Consider the following 10,478-nt stretch of genomic DNA (forward strand, 5'->3'; position numbering starts at 1 on the left):
AACTAGAAACTCAAAGGAGAGCCTTACAAGTAGGATGAATCAAGCAGAAGGCTGAATATCAGGACTCACACAGTAAAGTAGAAGATCTAGACCAAATAAGCAAGGAATATGAAAAAATTAAAAAAACAAAAACGACAGGAAATGAACACACAAGATATGTGGGATACAGTGACAAAAACAATCTTCTAAATATAGCCACAGATGAGGGAAAAGAATCCCAAGTTAATGGCATAGAACACATCTTAACAGCATAGAAGAAAATTTCCCCAAACTAAGCAAAGATATACTCATACAGATACAAAAAGCACACAGAACACCAAATAAACAAGACCAGAAAAGAAAATCCCTATGGGCGTATTATAATTAAAACATTAAGTATACAAAACAAAGAAAGTGTATTGAAAGCTACAGGAAAACAAAAAACTTCAAGTCACATATAAAGGAAAATCCATCAGAATAACAGCTGATTTCTCAGTGGAAGCTATGATGGCCAAACTGAACTAATATACCCAGCAAATCTATCAGCCACATTGGATAAAGAAAACCTTTCCATAACATAACTGCCTGAAATACTTTACGTTCAATAAACCAAATCTAAGAAATTTAGTGTTAGTTCACGCTGAAGAGAAGGGACTGAGCATAACAGAAAGGCTAGAAAGAAATACAGATCCATGATTATTAAAAGACAAGTTACCATTGAGAACACACCACCACAGTGACCACAATTAACACACACATTTCAGTAATACTTTAAATACTAATGGGTGCAATTCTCCAATCAAAGACACAGATTAAGTAGATTGAGAAACAAGATTTATCTATTTGTTGCCTACAAGAAACATTTGGTTTTAAACATAGGTACTGCCTTAGAGTAAAAGATGGACAAAAGTACTCCAATCAAATGGGACCAGGAAGCAAGCAGGCATTGCTAGCCTAGTACCTGATAAAATAAGACTTCAACTGAACTAATCAGAAGACTAGCCAAGAAGACATTACTATCCTAAACATGTATGAACCAAACTGTGGTGCTCCCAATTTTATTTTAAATCTACTGGACTTAATTGATTTCAATCCATGATAGCAGGTGATTTTAATAATCTACTTTGTCCAATAGATAGGTCACCTGGACAAAACAATCATCAGAGGAGTATCAGAATTAACTGACATTATTCATCAATCAAATGCACTTATCTACAGAACGTTCCACCCAAACCAAAGAATACATGTTCTACTCAGCAGCACATGGAAGGTTATTTCTAAAACAGACCACATCCTTAGACACAAAACAAATATTTACAATTCAAAAAGATTGAAATTGCTTGTAGTATCCTATCTAACCATGATACAGTTAAAACTTAAAATAGACAGCAAAAATATCTCTAGTAAATACACAAGTTCATGGAGATTTAAGAACTCATTGCTGAATAAGAGATACAGAGCCAGAACCATCCATCTCCTGTAACCAGACAAGACTTCCAGTGGAGGGACTGGGACACCAACCCAGCCACAAAACCTTCCACCTATAATTTGTCCTGCCTACAACATGTGCTGGGGTAAAGGTGGCACAGAAATTGTGGGAGTGGCCAATTAATACTGTTCCAGCCTGAGATCCATGCCACAAGAGGGATGGATCTCACTGCCTGAAGGGCCAGGAACCAGAGGCTAGACAGCCCAGAGACCCAGGATAGAAACAAACAGAAGCTCTAGATACTAGGATAAAAACACAATCAGTAAAAGCCAGATATGTCTCCGCTGGAGTCCAACACCACCACCACAGTAGGCCCTGAGTATTGTAACAAAGAGAAGCACAAGACAAAGAAAACTCATACTGAGGGGAATCTGGAAATGAAAAACTTAGGAACTTGAATAGGAACCTTTAGAGGCAAGCGTAACCAGCAGAATATAAGAGATGGAAGAGAGAATCTCAGGCACTGAAGACACTATAGAAGGAATGGATACCACAAAGAAAATGTTAAATCTTTTTGTTTTGTTTTTGTTTTTGTTTTTTGAGACAGGGTTTCTCTGTATTGTTTTGGAGCCTGTTCTGGAACTCACTCTGTAGACCAGGCTGGCCTCGAACACACAGAGATCCGCCTGCCTCTGCCTCTTGAGTGCTGGGATTAAAGGCATGTGCCACCAATGCCTGGCTGAAAATGTTAAGTCTTTAAAATAAAAATCATCATCATCACCACCACCATAATCATCATCCTGGCACAAAACATCCAGGAAATCTAGCCCATTGTGAAAAGACCAAATCAAAGAATACAGGAATGCAACAGTGGTTCTCCACCATCCTAATGCTACTGTGACCTTTTAATAATAGTTCCTCACATTGTGCTGACCTCCCACCATAAAATTATTTTCATTGCTACGTCATAACTTTAATTTGGGGATTATAGCTCCATGGTAGAACATTGACTGCATAACTTTATTTTTGCTATTAGGAATTCTAATGTAAGTATCTGTGTTTTCTGATGGTCTTAGGCAAACCCTGTGAAAGGGTCATTTGACCCCAAAGGGGTCGTGGCCCACAGGTTGAGATCCATGGAATAGAGGAAAGAGAAGAAACCCAGGACAAAGATACTGAAAATGTTTTCAATAAAATTATAGAAGAAAATTCTCCTAACCTAATAAAGGAGATGCCTATCAAGGTACAAGAAGCATACAGAATACCAAATAGACTGGACCAGAAAATAATTTCCCCTTGGCACACACACACACACACACACACACACACACACACACACACACACACACTTAACATACAGAACAAAGAAAGAATATTAAAAGCTTTGAGGGGAAAAGACCAAATAATATAAGGCAGACCTATTAGAATAACACCTAACTTCTCAATGGAGACTCTAAAAGCCAGAACGACTTGGACAGATGTTCTACAGACCCTAAGAGACCACAGGTAATAAATGTGATTACTATAACCAGCAAAATTTTTGATCACAATAGATGGAAAACATAAGACATTCCGTGATAAAACCAAATTTAAGAAATATCTATGTACAAATCCAGACAGGCACTAGATGGAAAGCTCCAACCTAAGAGTTAATGAGACAAATCAAAAGAGGGGAACACACACAGACATCACAACAAAATAACAGAAACCAACAAATACTGCTCATTGCTATTAATCAACAATGATCTCAATTCCCCAGTAAAAAGACACAGAATAATGAAATGGATACAAAAACAGAATTCATCCTTCTGCTGCATCCAAGAAACACACCTTAACATCAAGGGTAGACATCACCTCAGGAAAATGATAGTTCAAGCAAATGAACCTATGAAGCAAGCTGGTGTAGCCATTTTAGTGTCTGACAAAATAAACTTCAAAACTAATCAGAAGAGATAGGAAATGACACTAGATAAAGGAAAAATCCACCTAGGCCATTGTAATTATTAACATCTATACAACAAACACAAGGGCACTCAAGTTCATGAAAGAAACGTTACTACAGCTAAAAAATCACATAGTTGGTATGGGATGTCTTTCTGTATGCTGCAAATATGTGTTGCTCTTACTGGTTGATGAATAAAGCTATTTTGGCCAATGGTCAGGCAGAATTTAGCCAGGCAGGAAATCTGAACAAGGATAGAGTTAATAGAATGAGAGAGACACCATGGAGTCACTGGAGAGGTAAGAGTCAGAGAAACACCATGGAGCCACCGGGGAGGTAGTATGTCTGGGCATTCTCCAGTAAGACAAAACCATGTGGAGATACACAAATTATTAATAATATGTTAATAATTAAGAGAGAGCTAGTCAGTAAGAAGCCTAAGCCATTGGCTAAACAATTGTAACTCTTAATAAGGGGTCACTTATTAAGAGGCTGTGGGACCTGGTGGGTGGAGAAAAACTGGTCCACTGGGACCAAAATAATGGAGAAAATCTCCTTTCACTCGTAGTGACCCTCACACACTGATAATGGGGGACTTCATACCCCACTTTTGCCAATAGACTGGTCATCCAAACAAAAACTAAACAGAGAAATGCTGGAGCTAACATGTTACAAACCAAATGGACCTAACATATTTATACAACATTTCACTCAAATACAAAACAATATACCTTCCCCTCAGCACCTCATGGGACTTTCTCCAAAATTGACCACATACTCTGATACAAAGCAAGTCTTAACAGATATAAGGAAATTGAAATAATTCCCCAAATCCTATCTGACCACCATGGGTTAAAACTGAATATCAACAAAAACAGAAAACAACAAAAAGCTAACAAACTCATGGAAAGTGAACAAACCACTACTCAAAGAAAAATAGGCCCAGACAGAAATTAGAAATTTAAAATTTGTAGAATTGAATGAAAATAAATACACAACATACCTAAACTTGGGGCACAATGGAGGCAAGATATGAGGGACAAGTTCAAAGCACTGAGTCCCTACATAAAAAATTGACAAGATCCCATTCACACTAGTAACTTAACACACCTGAAAGCCCTAGAACAAAAAGAAGAAATCACACCCAAGAGGAGTAGATGGCAAGAAATGAACTCAGCTGAAATCAATAAAATAGAAACAAAAAAAGAATCAATCAATGATTCTTTAAGATAATCAGTAAGATTGAACCGCCCTCCACCCATAATGAGATCGATGTCTACCTTGGTTGCCATTTCTAGAGCTTTCATCCAGTAGCTGATCGAAGCAGAAATAGGCACCCACAGCTAAACACTGAGCCATGCTCCTGGAATCCAGTTGCAGAGAGAGAGGAGGGATGAGCAAAGGAGTCAAGACGGTGCTGGAGAAACCTGCAGAAACAGTTGACCTGATCTAGTGAGAGCACAGAGACCCTAGTCGTAAAGCTGGGGAAACAGCATTGGACAAAACCAAGCCCTCTGAATGTGGGTGCCAGCTAGGAGGCCAAGACAGTCTATGGGACCTCTAACAGTGGAGCCAGTCTTTATCCCTAGAGCACAAATGGACTTTGGGAGCCCATTCCCTATGGTGGGAAACTATTGCAGCCCAGATACAGGACCTAGGCCCTCCCCCAAATGATGTGAGGGACTTTCATGGTCCCCTGTGGAGGGCCTTACAATCCTTGGGGAGTGGGTTGGGGGGGTGGGGGGAGGATGGGAGTGTGAGGGAAAGGGGGGATTGATATGTAAATAAGAGTGCTTCTAAAATTAAAAAAAAGAAAAACACTTAGGCAAATTAACTAAAAGGTGGAGAGAGAAGATCTAAATTAATGAAATTAGAGGTAGAAGGGAAACATAACAACAGACACCAAGAAAATCCAGAGGATCATAATGACATACTTTAAAAACCCTTTCTCCACAAAACTGGAAAATCTAAAAGACATGGATAATTTTCTTTATAGATACCACTTACCAAAGTTAAATCAAGATCAGATAAGCAATTTAAACAGATCTATAACCCCTGGTGAGATAGAAGCAGTCATTGAAAGACTATCAACCAAAAAAAAAAAAAAAAAAAAAAAAAAAAAAAAAAAAAAAAAAGCTGGTATGAGTGTAAACTTGTTCAGCCACTATGGAAATCAGTGTGGCAGTTCCTCAGGAAGATGGGAATCATCTATCTCCAGACCCAGCTACACCACTCTTGAGCATATACCCAAAGGATGCAAGACAACTGCTCAACCATGTCCATTGCCACTCTATTCACAATAACCAGAAAGAAACAGCCTACATGTCCCTCAACAGCTGAATGGGGAAAGAAAATGTGGTGTAGTTACACAATGGAATATTACTCAGCTGCAGATGTGGTGCTGGAGAAGGAGCTGAGAGTGGAGAAGAAGCTACATCTTGATCCAGAGGCAACAGGAAGTGAATGAAGACACTGCATGTGGCTTGAGCATATATGAGGCCTCAAAGCCTACCCCCACAGTGACAAAGCCTACCCCCACAGTGACAAAGCCTACCCCCACAGTGACAAAGCCTACCCCCACAGTGACAAAGCCTACCCTCCTCATAGTGTCACTCCCTTTGGGGGCCATTTTCTTTCAATCCACCACAGGTAGGGAACACACCTCTTATCACTCAGGAGGCAGAGACAGGCTGTGAATTTGAGGCCATCCTGGTCTGCATAGTGAGTTCCAGGCCAGCCAGGGTTGCATAGTGAGAGACCAAGGAAGGAAGAGAGGAAGAGAGGGAAGAGGGAGGGGGGAAAAAGAATGAGGGAGAAAGGAGGGAGGGAAGAGAGGAGGGGGGACGGATGAACAAAACAAAGACAAGAGACTATATAAACTGAGGTAAATGAAAAATTGGTTGGGGCAAAAAAATCCCAAGAGATGTTTTGAAAAATGGCACAGTGATAGAAAAATGCAAAAGGCCTATAGTAGACCAAAAACTGGAAATAAACACCTTTTCTCTGTTTTTGAGACAGGGTCTCATGTGGCCCAAGCTGACCTCAAACTCCTGACTCACAGAAATCAAACAGCTTAAAACAGATACACACCCATGTTTTTCCCAGCGCTGTTCTTCAGCAAGTTAGGGGATCACCTAAGACCCCTCACTCAATGCATGGGTTAAAAAATGTGAGGTAGATGAAACCGTTGATGGACTGACAGATTAAAGATAAGCAGATGCACAGTATTATTTATTCATAAAGAACAATGAAATAATACTTTTATAGTATGTAGATCTGTAACCATCACTGTGGGAGCAATAAGACAGACCCAGAAAGACAAATGCCACATTTTCTCTGCCAGCAGTCTAGATTTAAAAAAAAGAGGAGTGGAAGTTGAAAAGAAAGGGGAAGTCTGAGAAGAAAGGGGACAAGAATGGGGACAAGAAGGTAATGGGGTAAATATATCAGAGTATGAATCATGTAGAAAATGTCATAATTTAACCTATATTAAGTATAATAATATACTCTAATAAAAATCACTATTAAATTACTATACTGTTATAATATTAGTGTTAATTGCCAATAGTATATATTGACAGAAATCATAGAACAGGAGAATACAGAAATAAAGCCACATATTCTTTTTAGTCAACTGAATTTCAACAAAGGTGTCAAAGTTCATTGAAGGGGAAACGGCCTTTTCAACACACAACACAAGGATATTTGGTTATCAGATGCAAGGAAGATTTAAGCCCTCACGACCTTACACAGAAATAAACTCAAGATGGATCAGAGACTTATATACAAAAGCTGACATTACAAAGCTTTTAGGGGAAAAGAGAATATAAACTGTCTTGGAAAAGATTTCTTAAGATCTCTGAAGAGGGGGCTGGAGAGATGGCTCTGCAGTTAAGAGCACTGACTGCTCTTCCCAGCACCCACATGGCAGCTAAGAACTGTCTATAACTCCCAACATCTGACACCCTCATACAAACATACATGCAGGCAAAACACCAACACACTTAAAAAGATAATTTTTAAAAATTAAAAAAAAAAATCTCTAAGTGGACTCTGATGGGGGATGTCCTTCTGTATATATGTTTCTCTTATTGGTTGATGAATAAAACAATGTTTGGCCGATGGAGGCAGGAAGATAGGCAGGGTTATGAGACAAGAATTCTGGGGAGAGGACACAGCGAGAGGTCTTGAGAGAGACGCCATATAGCCAAAGGAGAAACATGCCAGATTACAGGTAAGCCACAGCCTCATGGCAATACATAGTTTAATAGAAATGGGTTAATTATTAAGAGAGAGCTAGCCGATAAGAAGCCTGAGGCATCAACCAAACAGTTTCTTTTTGTTGTTGTTATTGGGTTTTTTTTGTTTTGTTTTGTTTTCTTTTCTTTTCTTTTTGTTTTTGTTTTTTGGTTTTTCGAGACTGGGTTTCTCTGTGTGGCTTTGGAGCCTGTCCTGACACTTGCTCTGGAGACCAGGCTGGCCTCGAACTCACAGAGATCCGCCTGCCTCTGCCTCCCGAGTGCTGGGATTAAAGGCTTCTGCCACCAACGCCCGGCTTAGCCAAACAGTTTCTAATTAATGTAAGTCTCTGTGTGTTTATTTGGGGCTAATTGGCTTCAGGACCAGACAGAACAAGAAACTCTGATAACAGGAATCCACAAATATAAGGCCAAGTGAAACCTCACCAAAACATGATCGATGATATGGCTCCGTTAGCAGAGTGCTTGCCTAGAATACACAAAGCCCTGAGTTTGATCCTAGTCGCCACATGAAATGGGCATAGTAGTGCATACCTGCGGTCCTAGCACTCTGGAGATGGAGACAGGAGAATCAGAAGTTCAAGGCCATCCTTCTCTACAGAGTGTTTGAGGCCAGTCTAGGTTACATGAGCCACTCTCTGACCGGGGTGGGGGGGGAGAACCACACACACAGCTTCTAGGGCTGTATAACTGATGTATCTCAGCAGCAGGGTGCTTGTCTAGCATAGAAACCAAGCAAAATATATGGTGGATAGCTCAAGGTTAGAATCAAAGGAAGACATCAGTGCACAGAAACAATGAAACCCTATGTATGTCTTTAGGAAGCCAAAGCAGGGGCTGGACAAATGGGGGTTATGACACTGGCTGCACTTGTAGAAGACCCACGTTTGGCTCCCAGCACCCAAATGGCAGCTCACAGACATCTGTAACTCCAGTTCCGGGAATCTCATGTCCTCTTCTGTAGCCACCAAGCATGCACATAGTGCACACAAGCACGCATGCATGCAAGCACTCAAGTACACACACACACACACACACACACACACACACACACACACACACACACAGAGGCAAAACATTCATACACATAAATCTAAAAAGAGTAAGTGCAGGTAGTTTTGACAGATATGACTAGAAGAATAAAGTGGTGAGGGGCCTGAAGACTTTGCCCTAGTTTTGCAACTTTCTGCAAACAACAAACAAGTTTAAAAAAAAAAAATGGCCAGGGTCGGGCATTGGTGGCGCATGCCTTTAATCCCAGCACTCAGGAGGCAGAGGCAGGCAGATCTCTGTGAGTTCGAGGCCAGCCTGGTCTCCAGAGCGAGTGCCAGGATAGGCTCCAAAGCTACACAGAGAAACCCTGTCTCGAAACACCAAAAAAAGAAAAAAAAAAAAATGACCAGACCCAGGCACTGGATGCAAAGATGAGGGAAATGGTCCCTGCCCAAAGAACTTGGGCAAACAACCTGAATGCCCTGAAGAGGGGCACACTCCCTCCTCCACCCTCCATCTAGTGCAGTCTGAATTTACACCCATTACCAGTGTCATTCTTAACTAAAAGTGCTCCCCTTTTACTCCCCAAAGCATTCTGGACACTGACCTAAAAGGCACAGACTAACAGGCAAAGGCAAGAGAGGTTAGGTCAAGGGTCATGAGATGGGAGTCAGGACAGGGAGGGGTCAGCCCAGGCACAAATACTCTCAGGAGTCACCAGAGTTTGTTCTTTTCAAGATACAATAGTCTGTAGTTGAAGACAACTACCAACAGCAATAATCACCATCAAGAAGGCAGGACCAATTAGTGCTGGAGCTGACTGAAAGGGGTAGAATTCTCTGGGCTGCAGGGCAATTTCAAGCAAACGGGGAAAGGATGACTAAAAGAAACTGCAAACTATAAAACTTGGGAAATTAACTTTGTTGGTTCCCCCCAGACCCACCCTGCCCCTACATTCTCTCCCTAAGGGTTCCTATTTTCTAGAACCTTGATTCTAGAGCTCCAGCTCAGCTGGCCTAATTCCCAAAGGAATTATGAGATCCCATTAAACACTAAGTCTGCCACTGCTGAGATCTCAACCTTGGCAAGGTTTGAGCAACCAGCTCCTGCGTCCCAGGTGAGTGACCCAGTGTCACTCATCCATGTGGACTTGAAGCCTGTGTTTTCTCCTCTCCACATCTTCACACCCTGATCTCCATGTGGCATTCTTCATCATTGCCCAAGTCCTGTGGTATTCAACAAGCATAACCTCTAGGTTTTCTTGTGAATTCAAGATTGCAGAGAAGAGGGAGAACTGTCTCAGGAAAACCCCATACTCTTCAGGGAAGAAGTCTTGAATTCTGGGTAGTTTTGACAGTGATTTTCACTTTCTTTCTAAATGTTGTAGAACTAGGTCTGCATACTGCTAATATCCAGACAGTGAGGGGATTTTGTTTTTTTTGTTTTGTTTTGTTTTTTTGTCTTTTTTTTTTAAGAAATCATGAATATTCCCATTCCTGTCAAAGTGTCAGATTTAAAAACCCTGCTAGGAGCCAAGAGTAGTGGCACATCCCTGTAATCCCAGGACTCCAGCAAATGAGGCAGGCAGAGCATGGAGTGTAACACCAGCCTGGGTTATACAAACAGCTAGATGTGGTTTGGAGCTGTAGCTCAGCAGAGTTCTTCTCTAGGGTCTAAGTAAGGGCCCTGGATTCAAGCCCCAGCAACAAGGAAAAGAACACAAAACTAATACATGAGACCCTTTCTCCCAGGCCTAACCTACTTAGTGGGATCTCCACAGGGGTTAGCATCTTGGGGCAAATCATAGCCAACTGTACTTGTTCTCATCAGAGACAGGGTCACTTCTCTAAAGACTCACCTATGACCAAGAAAAGTG

Source organism: Cricetulus griseus, chromosome 7 (genome assembly GCF_003668045.3).
Source record: "Cricetulus griseus strain 17A/GY chromosome 7, alternate assembly CriGri-PICRH-1.0, whole genome shotgun sequence".
Lineage (NCBI taxonomy): Eukaryota > Metazoa > Chordata > Mammalia > Rodentia > Cricetidae > Cricetulus > Cricetulus griseus.